Source organism: Ostrinia nubilalis, chromosome 22 (assembly GCF_963855985.1).
Source record: "Ostrinia nubilalis chromosome 22, ilOstNubi1.1, whole genome shotgun sequence".
Classification (NCBI taxonomy): Eukaryota; Metazoa; Arthropoda; class Insecta; order Lepidoptera; family Crambidae; genus Ostrinia; species Ostrinia nubilalis.
Window position 1 is genome coordinate 11,995,767 of NC_087109.1, and position 17,148 is coordinate 12,012,914.

Here is a 17,148-nt window from a genome sequence, read left to right on the forward strand (position 1 = left end):
TTTTATGTGTTATAGCCTTGGTAACCTCTTCAATATACACACTGCACATTTTTTGGGATATATTTTTAGCAACTCCCACTGGCCTCTAGTAGGATCCAGTTGCGTAAAAAAATAGTGCAGTTAATACCTAAAAATAAAGTTTAACTAAGTTATGGTATTGTTAAGGCCGGTAGGTCTATCTATTCTCATAAATAAAACACTGGATACATAAATTTATCTGAAGCCAAAGGACATCATCCATTTTGGTCCAAAATCAAAAGTGCCGGCCAAAAAATAAAAGTGCTGTATTCTGATAGAATACATCCGCCTTAGCATTTATTACTATGGCACCAAAGCTGTAGCACCACTGTGCATCGTAGTATTTGAGTTCTAAAAATATATGAAACGACTGACTTTGATCTCAAATACTACGACGCACAGTGGTGCTAACAGCTTTGGTGTCATAGTAACAAATGCTAAGGCGGACGTATTCTGTCAGAATACAGCACTTTTTTTTTTATTCGCCGACATTTTTGATTTTGAACAAAAAATGTATGAATCGTCGATGAATTTTAGATCTCAAATACTCGACGCACAGTGGTGCTACAGCTTTGGTGCCATAGTAACAAATGCTAAGGCGGACGTATTCTGTCAGAAGACAGCACTTTTTTTTATTGGCCGACACTTTTGATTTTGAACAAAAAATGTATGAATCGGCGATGAATTTTAGATCTCAAATACTCGACGCATAGTGGTGCTACAGCTTTGGTGCCATAGTAACAAATGCTAAGGCGGACGTATTCTGTCAGAATACAGCACTTTTTTATTTATTGGCCGACACTTTTGATTTTGAACAAAAAATGTATGAATAGTCGATGACTTTTAGATCTCAAATACTCGACGCACAGTGGAGCTACGGCTTTGGTGCCATAGTAACAAATGCTAAGGCAGACGTATTCTGTCAGAATACATCACTTTTTTTTGTTGGCCGGCACTTTTGATTTTGGACCAAAAATATATGAAACGTGGATGATGTCCTTTATTCAATAAACTTAAAATTACTTAAACACTAAAATTTAAAAATTACTAATAATAAAAACTATTTACAAAATAAAAAATATTTTACTCCCAGCGCCACAGTCAGGAATGGTGCCCAAAAGGCTGGCAGCATTGCCAAGTTGAATGGCCAGGCTAATTCTCTGACCGAAATAGCTGCCAGCCTTTTGATCACCGGTCACCTCGGTGAGCCTCTTTGCCAGTTCCTTATAAAAGTAACGAGCGCTTGAACCCCATGGTCCCATAGTCTCAACCCATTATATTACCTTATCTTCCAACTCTTCCCAGATTACACGTGGAGTTGATTTTAATTCCGCAATTTCATTTAATTCTTCGCATAATGATCGCGGCTTGCTTCGGAAGCCGGTATCTATTTTTATTTTCGACTTCTGGAAGAGCTCTTAGATCATACGTGCGAGCATTTGCACGAACAGCGGCCATGCGATCACGCTGATCTTGGGCTCCATCGGCCTCTATCATGTTCCACTTGAAAATTGAATGTGAATGTGATGCCATCGTCCATGTGTTGACTTGACTATAAAATTAAACTTCCAGTACTAGGTAGAACTCATATTTTTTTAAACAAATCTAACTGCACGTTTATTAGATGAAGTTGACTAGTTTTTTATAAGTTTGAAGATAGGGTTAAATTTTAGTGGGAGTATTGGATAAAAATAAGAAAATTTCACTCTATGGTTTATGTGGTAGAGATGGTAACATTATTAAAATTAAAATAAAATTCTTTTAGTTCAGGCCAGGGCCCATAAAATTCCAATAATAATTACATTAAATAATTAAAATAAAAAAATATGACAAATAAATTAAATTAAAAATCCAAGCAATCAATATCATTTTTTTTAATTAGATTAAATTAAAATTAAATCAAATTAGGAATTAAAAAATACAAATTTATTTATTTTATTCTAATTTGTCTTGTTGCAAATGTCATGTTCAGCGAAATGAATAAAACAAGTTTTCTGTTATTCAAGTAATAGTAATGCCCAATTTTTGTCTGCACGGCACTATCTATGTTTGGTATATCTCGATTAAGCAAAAAGAAGGCACGATCGCTGAAATGATGTCCTCTTGGCGCCTGCCTGAGACTTTCGGACCAAATTACAGCAACAGGATATTTTGAGCCTGAGCCCAGTGGCACAAAGCTTTCATTATAGGCAATTATCCTTAGGCAAAAACTTGCCGCTTTAAATTGGTCATCGTTTTCACTTTTTTATTCTCGCCTATACATTGTTTTATATCAATGTTTAATTGACGCATTGGAATACAATTTGGTGTTTTAAAGAATAATTAGAAGGGGACTTGGTCGTCATTAGATCATTTTTGTAAGAAAGCTTCAAAAGAAATTCAAGGACTCTGATCCACGCGTGTAAAGACTGTAAAGGTGTTATGACGTATTGAAGGTTCGACACGTTAATTGCTTGTGAATCAATTACATACTTCTAAATTATTGAATTTGGATGTCACGCTGCATATAGGGCATCTCTTTTGTGAGTTTGTATTCGTAATAATATTTACTACTTTCCCATCAACCATGCACAAAAACAAATTTGTGCTGGTACATGAAATCTCAATGTTTTTTGACGTAACTGCTGTTGATGGTGTTAAGTTTTTTATTTGGTCCTCTATAAATGCCTTCTCACCCAAAATCAACTCTTTAGATTCTTTTCGAAACTGAATATGTTCGTCTTCTAATGATCAATCGAATGACCTAGATTTTGCAAACCCTTTTGATATATTTTTTTTTTTCATATTAGTAATTTTAAAAACGACCCACTTTCACATCTTTTTTCTCAAAAATTAAGTAAAATGAGCACACATGAGTTTTACTCTTGCATTTGAAACATAAGACGCTATCGACTCACGGCATTAACTTAATCTTGTCCGATTTTGAGGGTTTCTAAAACTAAAAACTTTAATAGTAACATCCTCAAAATGGGACCCAAGTTGGTTTTTATGTATTTTACACGAAAATGGGTATTTTATAAACATACAACATTTTCAATTTATGTATTTTTAATGCAGTACTCTGGGATTCTGCATTTCTGCGGGTTGGAAAAGAAAAGATCCAAAAGCAAGGACTATAATTATGAGCACCATCTCATATAAACAACTAGAGTATATCAGTGAATGTAAAACAGCATTTGAAAAGATAAAAAAGTCTGACACGATGTATTTAACATAATCTACAGATATGCAAATAAATATGCAGAGGAAAAATTTAAGAAATATTAAACTGACCAACTATACTACAGTTAAATATTTTTTTGAAAAAACTACAAATGGGTTTAACTTTAGATGAACCCGAGAAGTTAAGATACCTGCTCAAAGCGCTTCCACCAAGCTATTGGGAACGTGCACGACATTAGCGCCATCTGCCAACGGAACTTAAAGGGGCATAAATGTCAAAAATAAATAACAACAGCTTTCTTATTTTATTTTTACTTTCTGATTAGAGTAAATAAAATATACTTTAAAAGACAATAAATGGTACGTTGAATGGAATGGAATTTGATAAAAACTGTTTATGGAGAAATAGACGTCATTATGAAAACTGGTTTTGAGTGTGTAAAACACACACATTAAGTTTCCAACCCCAAACTCAGCTAAAAGGAAAAAAAATGGTGCTAGCAGAGCATGTGAGGAATGTAGAAGAGCTGAGAACTAATGGCAATAGTTATTTATTGAGCCACCATCATTCGTCAAACATCGGTGACCTCGACACCCTATAAAACAAGTTTAAACGTAAGTAATCTCCTAACCTAAAAATATGACTAAAGATTTAGAGAAAGTTATAAAATTAATATTCATTGCATTTATTACAGATCGATCATGCTAGGGTTGTCACAGGAGTAAAATGCAGCTGCGTTTAAAACCAGAGCGGCAAGTGCAAACATGTTGCTGCTTTAATATGTTACATTAACAACAAAGTTAGTAATTTAAAAACGAGCATCGAACAACAATGGGGAGTATTCGTCAATTTGTAGCTTGTAAATATTCCAAAGGGAGATATTTTCAAGATATGTTTGGATCAGTATCTAAGACTGACTGTTGTGAACCACAATCTATATTACTTCTAATATCTCCAATTTATGCTAACTTCTTATGTTTGGATGTGTAATATAAGTGCAGAACTTTAAACTAAAACACAACAGACATGTACAATATCATTAATACAATTAAATAAATTAACACAATCACATTAAATCAAAACAACAATGACAAGACAAGTTTGTTTGCTTCCCTTGCCCTTTTTGTTACACATTTGTGCCGCGACGAGCGCAGCGATCGTTTTCTTTACCCCTTCCACCCACTTCGCACGTTCCCAATAGTTACATTGGAGACTTCCATGATGTTATACCAGAGGAACAGAGAACGAAGAAAAATATGAGTTTTGCAGCTAAAAGATAATTTCAATTGAATCAAATCGAGAATTGTTAGCAACAGATTTACTATCAGGGGGCTTTTTTAAGAGTCTGATTCGCTAAATGAAGTTTTATTAATTTCTGTTTTTTTTTTAAATATCCATGAATACTGAAGACCACCGTAACTTTTTTGGAATATTAAACTATCTGTGTTCCTCGCCATTTAGTAAAATCTCCCTGGATAACTGTTGTATCATAAAATGGTCTATGATTGTTGTCTATGGTCGACTGAAAAAGACGGCCATGTTGTTTTGGCATCATGAAAAGGGGCTTGTAATAATTAAACATGCTCAGTCAGTAATTCTGCCTCTTAACTCATGGTGACTGCTGTAAAAGTCGTAATAAATGGAGAAAAAACAACAAGCAGACATGAAAGAGGCAGCGCAGGGTGGAAGAGGCCACCAAGCCAAGGTGACACCACCAGGAATTTTTAGTTTTGTAGTAGAATGGCCGAAATATAAAACCAGATTTATGGGGTACATGAGTATTTACATGAGTACAAGCTTTTCCGAAATGCTCAGTCAGAGGTTACGAGACGAGTTTATTACAATCTGGTGCGTATTCGGAGAGAGACACCGGACTACTAATATGCTTGAAGCATGGCACAAAAAGCTTAATAAAACAATAAAAAAAAAGCAACCGAATATCATAGAGTTGTTAAACACACTGCTCAGCGACGCCTCCTCATCGAACAACAATGGGGAGTATTCGTCAATTTGTAGCTTGTAAATATTCCAAAGGGAGATATTTTCAAGATATGTTTGGATCAGTATCTAAGACTGACTGTTGTGAACCACAATCTATATTACTTCTAATATCTCCAATTTATGCTAACTTCTTATGTTTGGATGTGTAATATAAGTGCAGAACTTTAAACTAAAACACAACAGACATGTACAATATCATTAATACAATTAAATAAATTAACACAATCACATTAAATCAAAACAACAATGACAAGACAAGTTTGTTTGCTTCCCTTGCCCTTTTTGTTACACATTTGTGCCGCGACGAGCGCAGCGATCGTTTTCTTTACCCCTTCCACCCACTTCGCACGTTCCCAATAGTTACATTGGAGACTTCCATGATGTTATACCAGAGGAACAGAGAACGAAGAAAAATATGAGTTTTGCAGCTAAAAGATAATTTCAATTGAATCAAATCGAGAATTGTTAGCAACAGATTTACTATCAGGGGGCTTTTTTAAGAGTCTGATTCGCTAAATGAAGTTTTATTAATTTCTGTTTTTTTTTTAAATATCCATGAATACTGAAGACCACCGTAACTTTTTTGGAATATTAAACTATCTGTGTTCCTCGCCATTTAGTAAAATCTCCCTGGATAACTGTTGTATCATAAAATGGTCTATGATTGTTGTCTATGGTCGACTGAAAAAGACGGCCATGTTGTTTTGGCATCATGAAAAGGGGCTTGTAATAATTAAACATGCTCAGTCAGTAATTCTGCCTCTTAACTCATGGTGACTGCTGTAAAAGTCGTAATAAATGGAGAAAAAACAACAAGCAGACATGAAAGAGGCAGCGCAGGGTGGAAGAGGCCACCAAGCCAAGGTGACACCACCAGGAATTTTTAGTTTTGTAGTAGAATGGCCGAAATATAAAACCAGATTTATGGGGTACATGAGTATTTACATGAGTACAAGCTTTTCCGAAATGCTCAGTCAGAGGTTACGAGACGAGTTTATTACAATCTGGTGCGTATTCGGAGAGAGACACCGGACTACTAATATGCTTGAAGCATGGCACAAAAAGCTTAATAAAACAATAAAAAAAAAGCAACCGAATATCATAGAGTTGTTAAACACACTGCTCAGCGACGCCTCCTATTATGAAGTGATTTCAAAACAAGTAGAAAATCTGTCAGCATCTCAGCAGTGTAATCGTTTACAGGAGTCTTATTATTAATTGCGCATCTGTGATTCTAAAAGTAATCTTTAAGTATATGACCATAATATTTTGTGACAATTAAACTTACTTTTATGCTGAAGATTTTTTAAACAGTGACTGTTAAATAAAACTGATTATTATTTACACATTATTTTTTTATTTTATTAACAGGTTTTATTTTCGGTATGCAATACCGAGGTGGAACCTTTTAGATCTGTGTCATCCTTCACGTTTAGTGAAATACCGGGGTGGTTGAAACTTGATTTGATCCATCCGCCCCGTTAAACGATATACCGGGGTGGTTGACACTTGATGTGTTCCATCCACCCCGTTGAACCCTAAGACTATGACTATCGAGGTCGTTGAAACACTTTTTCCCATCTGTTAGCGACGTCAACCGAGAAAATACGCTAATTTATTAATTAGAATTGATTAGCAATGTTAACAGACAGAAAATGTTGTAAAATAATCAATTAGAGATAAATAACATTCCATCTCTTTCTCACATTATCTGTCATCTCGCTTGCACATCAATTACTCTTCCACACACTTCTGGAATATTCGAGAGAAAAAAGAAACGGGACGGCAACATCGGACCTCTCGCTTCGAACATTCCAGAACTATGGTCCAGAACATGAGAGACAGAGACAGGAATATCGGGAGAGAAAGGGATGGATATAGCCCGGGGCCCTATAAATACGGAGCGAGGCGCTCCGGGAGACAAGTTTAAGTTTAAGTTTATTTGATGTTTTGTTCAGTTCAGAGAACAAGTGCTCCAAGCAACAAGTGATCTGAAGAAGCAAGAACTGAGAAAAGGAAGCGAATAATAAACGCGAGAAGTCTCAGCAAGTGAAATAGTGGTTTTATTCCTGCAAGTAGCACCTACTACGCCTGACATAGTAAGGGCAAGCTCTCAACGGCAGTCATCATCGTCCGGTCAGCGCTCTCGAACACAAACAAACGCATACAGTCCACTGCAGTCCACCACATTTTCCTGGTCCTTCGAGCCGGATCACCACATTTTCCTGGTCCTTCGAGCCGGATCACCACATTTTCCTGGTCCTTCGAGTAGCCGGATTACGGGAATAGCGAAGATGCCTGTCACCAGGTCGGAGAAGCTACGAGGTGTCGCCGCCGCGGCTAACGCCGCCGCCGCAGGGAGAATTACGTCGCCGCCGGTTCATGGAGGAAGTACTCCGACGGAAACCACGGATACTTCATCAACGCTGACCCCGTATCCCGCCGGGGGCGCGTCCTCACCGCGCATCGCCAGGGACCACGCCGCGCCGGCTGTTAGCACCCGGGTTATGGGAGAGCCCGGCGTGCATTTGGGAAGAGGGGAACCAGCACCGCGCTCCTACACAGAGGAGATAACCGCTGACGTCACGAAGCCACACGAAGCACTAAGGGCCCGTATCGCGGAAGCAGAGAAGAGACGTGCCGCCGCCGCCGCCGCCGCCGCCGCTGCCGCCGCCGCCGCCGCAGCCGCCTCCACGCCCACCGCGGCCAATGTTGCCGCCGCCTCTGCCGCCGCCGCGACTCCCGCGACTACGGTGACCACCGTGCCGACTGTTGAAGGACAGTACGCGCCACCCACGCCGCAAGTACATGAACAAACGCCGCGACTGTCACGAGTGAATCAAGACACGCGCTCCGTCCGCTCGTCAAGAAGAAGGGCAGAAATAGAGGCCAAATTAAGAGTGGCCCGCCAGGAACTGGAAGTTGCCAAAGCGGAATTGGAGTTGGCCCAATTGGATTCCGACATGGAAGAGGATCCAGAAGAAGTGCAGTACAGGCAAATGCAGGTCGAAAATTGGTTGGACCACTCGAACACCATCGCCGAGAGGGTCCCGCCGGAACTACAGCCGCTACCGCCGCCGCCGACCGCCGCGCCGCTGCCGCCGCCGCCGCAAGTTCTACCGCTGCCGTCGTCGCCGTCGCCGCCGCAAGTGTTGCCGCCGTTGCCGCCGCAAGTGTTGCCGCCGACGCCGCCGCCGCAGCCACTAACTTCGGAAGGGAGGACCGATATTCAAGAATTGGCCATGGCCATCACCAAGCTGTCACAGAGGGCAGAAGGTGGCCTCACAATGCAACTAGTCGACCTCCCAAGCTTCAACGGCGCATGTGAAGAATGGCTCGCGTTCAGAAGGTCTTATGAAGACACCGCGCGCTCCTACACGCCGGCACAGAATTTGGCGCGACTACGAAGGTGTCTCCAGGGGCACGCGAGGGAGGCAGTCAAGAGCCTCCTGTTCACCGCCGAGGATCCGGAAGAGCTGATGAAGAGCCTGGAGGTCCGGTTCGGCAGACCTGGAGCGATTGCCCTGGCGGAATTGAAGAAGATGGAAAGGCTGCCAAGGGTCAACGAGTCATCAGGGGAGATCTGCATGTTTGCCAGCCGAGTCCGCAATGCCGTGGCCACCATCAGGGCACTCGGCAAGACGGAATATTTGTGCGCACCAGGAGCCGTAGAGTGTCTTATTGAGAAGATGCCGCCGACAATGAAGTCTCGGTGGCTGATGTATCAACGTGAGCGCCGAACAGAGGGAAAACCTGCGCTCGAACTCATGTACGACTTCATGGAAGTTGAAGCAGATATGAACAGCGACTACGCTCCCCCAGAAGTGTCCTGGGATCAGAAGAGGAACACGTTCAAGAGGCCGATCCACCACGTCCCACAAGCGGAGGGATACTACGAAGATCAGAAGACCGACGTGAAGAAGTGCCCAGAATGCCGAGAAGATCACTGGCTGTACGAATGCAAGAGGTACAGGGAATCCAGTGTAGACGAAAAATGGGAAATGGCGAAGAAGGCAAGAATGTGTTTCAAATGCCTGCGCTTCAAGCACGCAAGGAACACATGCCGGGCACAGCCGTGCAAGAAGTGCACGAGGTGGCATCACACCAGTCTTCACTCGGAGAAGTCCGCAGCAACGAAGACTCAAGAGAAGCCCGTCAAAGGAGTTGTGTCGTCGGTGCACGCCACAAGCTGCATAACCTACCTCAAAATGACGCCGGTAAACCTCTACGGGCCCAAAGGGACAGCAAAAGTGCTCGCGCTCCTGGACGAAGGGTCCACCGTCACGCTGCTGGACTCATCAGTGGCAAAGAAGATTGGGGCGCAAGGAAAGCCGGAAGCCATCACCATCGAGATGGTCGGGGGGAACGGTATGCAGAAGAGCAACTCCCAGAAGATCAACATGAAAATCAAAGGGGTCCATTGCAGAAATAAGCTCAAAATGGAAGCGAGAACTATCGACAACTTGAAGCTGGCGAAACAAGGGGTCGAAGAAAGAATGCTTCAGAACTGGAAACACCTGAAGAAAATTAGGAAGAAGCTGGTCTACGACAAAGAAGTACCTAGACTTCTGATTGGGCAAGACAATTGGGGGCTGATAGTCACACGGAGACTACGCAGAGGGAAGGCCTCCGAACCAGTCGCCTCTTTGACCAGCCTTGGATGGGTCCTGCATGGATGCAACACTGGAGGAAGTGATCCAGTGAAGTTAGTGCACCACAGCAGACTAGTAGAAGATGGAACGGAAGCCTTGATTCACCGACACTTCGAGAAAGAGGACATCGGAGTGGAACCACGTCGGCCATGCAACGACGCTGACAAACGGGCTCGCAGTGTCCTGAAGAAGACCAGCAGAGGGCATCAGGCACATCAGCGTCCCATCAAGAAGAAGTTGGATGATCCTCCCACCAGGATGTTTCAACATGGGAGGTGCCTAAGAAAGAAGGTACGCACGGTGAAGACGACAGTAATGGCCGTCCTGGAAGAAAAGACATCACCGGAAGAAGTCTTGCACACGCTCCTCCTCGAAGCGGAACACATTGTGAGTTCGCGTCCACTTACCTGTATCAGCGCGGATCCCAACGACGAAGAAAGACTCACGCCGAACCACTTCCCGAACGGAAGATCCTGCGGAGCGATGACGCCGGGCGTGTTCAAGGACCGCGACTTCATCGGGAAGGCGAACTGGAGGACAGCGCAGCGCTTTACGGACCACTTCTGGCGAAGATGGCTAAAAAAGTACCTGCCAACTTTGATGCCAAGGAAGACAGCCGGACGGGAAACAGAAGACCCTCGAGTCAGCGACGTCGTTTTTATAGTCGTCGTATCGCTTCCAAGGAACACTTGGCCATGAGGGGAAGTGCAGAGGGTATACCCCGGTCCGGACAGAAGAAAACGAGTCCTCAACGTGCGAACACCCGGAGGAGTGCTACGGCGACCGACGCGACGAGTGGTAGTCCTGGTTCCTGCCAAGACGTCGCATCCGGAAGAGGGAGTGCTTCGCACTGCGGGGGAGATTGTTAGCGACGTCAACCGAGAAAATACGCTAATTTATTAATTAGAATTGATTAGCAATGTTAACAGACAGAAAATGTTGTAAAATAATCAATTAGAGATAAATAACATTCCATCTCTTTCTCACATTATCTGTCATCTCGCTTGCACATCAATTACTCTTCCACACACTTCTGGAATATTCGAGAGAAAAAAGAAACGGGACGGCAACATCGGACCTCTCGCTTCGAACATTCCAGAACTATGGTCCAGAACATGAGAGACAGAGACAGGAATATCGGGAGAGAAAGGGATGGATATAGCCCGGGGCCCTATAAATACGGAGCGAGGCGCTCCGGGAGACAAGTTTAAGTTTAAGTTTATTTGATGTTTTGTTCAGTTCAGAGAACAAGTGCTCCAAGCAACAAGTGATCTGAAGAAGCAAGAACTGAGAAAAGGAAGCGAATAATAAACGCGAGAAGTCTCAGCAAGTGAAATAGTGGTTTTATTCCTGCAAGTAGCACCTACTACGCCTGACATAGTAAGGGCAAGCTCTCAACGGCAGTCATCATCGTCCGGTCAGCGCTCTCGAACACAAACAAACGCATACAGTCCACTGCAGTCCACCACATTTTCCTGGTCCTTCGAGCCGGATCACCACACCATCCACCCCGTTGACGGGGCAGATCCACCGGGGCCGTTGGGACTAACCCATTTATTGCATGGGAGAAAGGGCAGAAGACGTAATTTTGCAGTTTGGGGAGGACGCCATGTTCTACCTTAACCTATTTTCACTTGTTATACCAAATAATGAGAAAGGGGTGATCTACGAAGCATCGATTAATAAATCAATAGTTAATGTAGATAACTGGTTAAGACAGAATAATCTCTTAATTAACGCCTCAAAAACTAAATACATTCAGTTTCATAACGTCAAAAGTAAAAGCATAAACTTAAACTTAAAATGCCGAGAACAAATTATAGATGAAGTCCATGAGACGAAATTTCTGGGTATTACACTGGATCGCCATTGCAATTGGAAAAGTCATGTTCAGGGTATATGTAAGAAGTTAAGCTGTTTCGTATTTGCTCTGTATCGTCTAAGAAATACAACAAATGAAAAGACTGCCATCATGGCATACCATGGTTATGTATCATCAGTGTTGAGATATGGAATAATTTTGTGGGGAAACTCAACAGATGTGCAAAAGGTGTTTGTTGCTCAAAAAAAATGTGTGCGAGCCATAAGTGGCATTGGGCCACGTGAAAGCTGCAGGCCTATGTTTAAGAAATACAACTTACTTACAGTGACAGCCATGTATATCTTTGAAATAGGAACTTTCATAAGGCATAACATGTCATTCTTTAAAACAGAAACTCATATACAGAGGCTACGACCAAGAGACCCGCACAAACTGATGTTGCCACAACATAATAGTACTCTCCATAATAACAACTGTTATATAATGCCCATGTATAACAAAATGGCACGTCAGCAGCGAGAACTCAATGTCTGATCATAGACATATACGTTTTGATATTTCAGGGCTGGTAGAAGCTCAATATCCAAGAGTAAGGAATCCAAAAGACACCTCCTGGGATATGTATATAACCCTGCTCAGTGAGAATCTAAAGGATATACCCAAAACTATCAAAACACCGGACTCTCTTAATGCCGCGGTCAAAATGCTCAATAATGGCATAATCAATGCCTACGAACGAAGCTGCCCCGAAAAAGAAGTAAAATCTAACAAATCACCAATGTGGTGGAACAAGAAGCTAGAAAAGCTCAGAGCCATCACACGTCGTATATTCAACCGTGCCAAACCGTGCGACTGGGACAAGTACGGAAAGGCCCTAACAGAATATAACAAACAAATCAGAAAAGCCAAAAGAGCCTCTTGGCGACGCTTCTGTGAAGAAATTGCACAAACTAACAAAGGAGCAAGAATTCACAAAATCCTCGCTAAGACCCCAAACAACTATCTTGGACTACTAAAGAAGCCAGATAACTCATTTACGAACACCGAGATGGAGACTCTGGATCTCCTTAGGTCTTCACACTTCCCGGGTTCGTACCAAATCAATACACAAAGCAATACCCAAAGGAATGATGAACTCCATAGGGCTAAATGCTCAGACTGGAATAAGGCCTCCAATATCTTTAGGCCTAACCAGATTAGATGGGCTTTGGAAAAGTTTAAACCATTTAAATCAGCGGGAGAAGATGGCATCTTTCCTGCTCTTCTACAAAAAGGTAATAACTTACTTCTCCCGCATCTGGTAAAAATATTCAGAGCAAGTTACGCCTGGGGTATTATACCAGAACCATGGAATTGGGTCAAAGTTCGTTTTATACCCAAAACGGGGAAAAGGGACTACTCACAACCCAAATCCTTCAGACCCATAAGTCTAACATCCTTCCTGATGAAGGCCATGGAAAGGATATTAGACCAGCACATTAGAGCCAAATACTTAGTGAAAAGACCACTAAGCATCAACCAACATGCATACCAAAAGGGAAAATCTACTGAAACAGCCCTGCTCGATCTGGTCGATAAGGTGCAAAAATCCCTAGAGGATAAGCAAACGGCCCTATGTGCTTTTCTCGATGTTGAAGGTGCATTTGACAACACCCCTATAGAAACCATTCTAAAAGGAATGGAGGCAAAAGGGATTGATATAAGCACCATCAGATGGGTAAAAAACATGCTCTCCAACCGAGTAGTAAACATAACCCTCAATGCTGCAAAGCTTGAATTTCTTGCCACAAGAGGATGTCCACAAGGAGGCGTACTATCCCCACTTTTATGGACACTAGCAGTAGATCAACTTCTTGCTAAGATGGCAGAAAAAGACTATGATACTCAAGGCTATGCTGATGACCTAGTGGTTATCATCAGAGGTCCCTGCCTGAGCACAATTTCAAGTCTAATGCAAGGCGCTCTCAACACCATAAGTAGGTGGTGTAGAGAAAACGAATTATCTATTAATGCGGATAAAACAGTGATAATACCATTCACGAGGAAGAGAAAACTGGAAAAACTGGTAAATCTGAAATTAAACGGAAAAACTCTTCCTTTCTCAAGCGAAACCAAGTATCTAGGGGTAACTTTTGACCAAAAGCTTACTTGGAATTCGCACCTAAACAACATCATTCAAAAAGCCAAAATGGCTCTGTGGAGTTGTTGTCGAATGGCAGGGTCAAGATGGGGACTAAAACCCGCAATCGCCCTATGGCTGTACACAGCGGTCGTGAGACCGATAATAACCTATGCCTCTGCCGTCTGGTGCAGCAAGGTCAACCAAATGACAACAATACAGAAATTGAGCAGCCTACAACGGCTAGCCTGCATCACAGCAACCGGAGCACTATCAACGACACCAGGGGCTGCATTAAATGCTCTGCTTGATCTTATACCACTGCATATGCATGTGCAAAAAGAAGCCAAGCAGAGCACATATAGAATCTGCACCCGCACGAAAGTCAGATGGGCTTCTCAAATCCTGATAAGACTCAAGGAATCAGTACTTGAAAACAAACTTCTGTGCATGCCCAGTGACGACATGCATACGGAATGTAACTTCACCAAACTATATTCCGTAAACATACCTCCTAGAGACAAATGGCTAGAAGGCCAAATGTCATTTAAGGAAGGTAGTCACGTCTGGTACACGGACGGATCCAAAAAGGAAAATAATGTAGGTTGCGGGATCTACGGAGAGAGGCCTAAGCTCAAAGTTAGCCTAAACATGGGGACTGAAGCCTCAATCTTCCAAGCCGAGGTCTTTGCCATAAACAAATGTGCAGAGATAAACTTGGAAAGGAAGCTCCAGGATCAACACATCTACATCAACTCAGACAGCCAAGCAGCACTGCTGGCCTTAACATCCTTCGAATACACGTCAAAATTGGTGCAAACATGCACCGAGACACTGAATGCACTGGGAAATACCAACAAAGTAACGCTTACATGGGTACCAGGACATTCGAATATAGAAGGAAACGAAGTAGCAGATGAACTCGCCAGAGATGGAGCCGATAACCCTCAAATCGGCGTAGAACCGTTCTGTGGCATTACCAAACAACGAGCCACCACGCTACTAACCGCCCTCTGCAAACAAGAGGCTATTGAGTGGTGGAAGTCTACATCGGGACAAAAACACTCAAAAGCACTCATTCAGGGATATAGCAATAAAGTAACTAAAGAACTGCTAAAGTTCAAAAGATACAAAGCCTGTGCAGTGACTAGAATACTGACCGGCCACTGCAAACTAAACAAACATAAATCGAACATGAACATGACCGAGGAAACTCTGTGCAGATTCTGCCATACAGAAGAAGAAACGGCCATGCATGTTCTTTGCTCATGCTTCCCGCTTATGAGCAAAAGAAGTATCCATCTCGGGCGACACATCATGCACCCGGATGAGATAGCAGATATCACGCTCCAAAGAATCTGGAAATTTATAGACTCAACGGGACTAAGCAGTGAACTTTAAAGACAAGGGCTGCCACAATAGATCAAACCTGGTCGAGTTGGCGCAAATAAAGGCCCAAAAACCAATAATAAATAATAATAATGCCCATTCGCGTATATAATAGAATCCCCTTAGAAATTAGACAATTACCTACTACTTTGTTTTTACGTAAATTAAAACGCTGGCTTGTTGGAGAGTGCTTTTATGACATGAAAGAATATTTTGACTTAAATAAACAATGTAAATGAATGTGTACCTGACAAGCATGTAATATTATTATGATTTTATTAATGGACATCTTTTTAATTTTAATTTATTTAATGTGACATTTTTGTTAAGTTTTTGCATGCCGACATTCGGTAGAGCACGCATGCACTTACAAACTGCTTTATGTATAATTTGAACAAATATGTACCGTGTCTCTTACGCAAATAAATGATTTCTATTCTATTCTATTCTATTGAAAAAATTCGATGATTTTTCGCACCCAAACGAAATGTAATCTATGAGAGATTCAAATTCAACGCCAGGGTGCAGCTACAAGGCGAAAGGGTCGACGAATTTGTCACTGAAATACACCGACTTGCCGAGCACTGTGAATACGGCGTTCTGAAGACTGATCTTATCAGAGATAGATTGTCGTTGGTATTGCAGATAAAAGTCTAAGCGACAGGATGCTACTCAAACCAGATCTTACATTAGAAGAAGCCGTACAAATGGGAAGACTATCTGAAATACAGCAGGAAGAATAATATTATTCCATAACACTCAGTGTTGCCACTTCAGAAAAAGGGGAGGTTCCAATTAATTTGTTTATGCAAAGCTTGGCACAGATGTCGCTGTGTACTTCAGAGCCATAATAAAAAAGACGCATAAAAGTTATCAATAAACTTTTAGCATTGTTCGAGTTTTACTCGTCGTTTTACATTTATTTTATAGTCTAGTAGTAAACAAATACTACTAAAGGATTTTTGAAGATTTTTATGCGACAGGACGATAATAATTATGTTGTGATCATTAGTGACTGGTGAAATCTTAGTTTTGAAAAACAATTGAACTTTAAGTGCCACGTGATTACTGTAGGTAAATAAGTATTTAGTTTTTAAAATATAATGTATAGAACATGGAATGTAGAGGTCTTAAAAGCTAAATTAAGAGAACGGGGTGCATCTTTGAAGGGCAGAAAAGCAGACCTAATTGAAAGGTAAACATAACCTCAATGTCATGTTATAAATTTTATTCATCGTATAATATTAGCCTAGACGTCTTAATGTTCTAGGTGACATCAAAATGTAATGTACTTCGCGGCTTTAATAAGTGAATATTTATTTTACATACTTGAGGCATATGACAGGAATCAGAATTTTGATGCTGTTCAAGCGGAAGAAAATGATGATCCAAAAATGGTTTTACCAGAAAATGATGCTTATCGGGACATCAACAGCAGTATGAAGCTACCACCAATTACAAAGGAACATAACCCTTTATTTCTTACAGTAAGTTCATTCTTTTAAGTACAGTTCTTACTAATTCTGATACAAAAACCTAAATCATTTAACAATGATATGTACCTAAATAAATTTTACATTTTTTTCACATTCAGATATCATAGAACCCAAATGATGGTAAATCATTATAATAATATGAAGCACGCTTCCTACATATTTTGAGAGCAGCATTTATTGGTGACTCATGCTACTTTAAAGGATATGTCAAAGCTTCAATGAAAATAATTATGTATCAGAGGATTCCGTGGAGGGTAGTTGAACGGGAAGCATGGTCGATCTGTTTTAATGGTTTCAATTTATTATTTAATGGACTTTAGTGTACAAATTTGGTGTTATTTTGTGTTCTAAAGTGCAGTGAAGTGATAAATTATAAAAAACATTGAAATACTTCGAATTTGAGCGCGCATCGAGTGTCGAGTGGGTTGTCGTATGAACAACCCGCTTTGGACCCGGTGGCGTCTTGAAACCTACTTACGGGCATACTT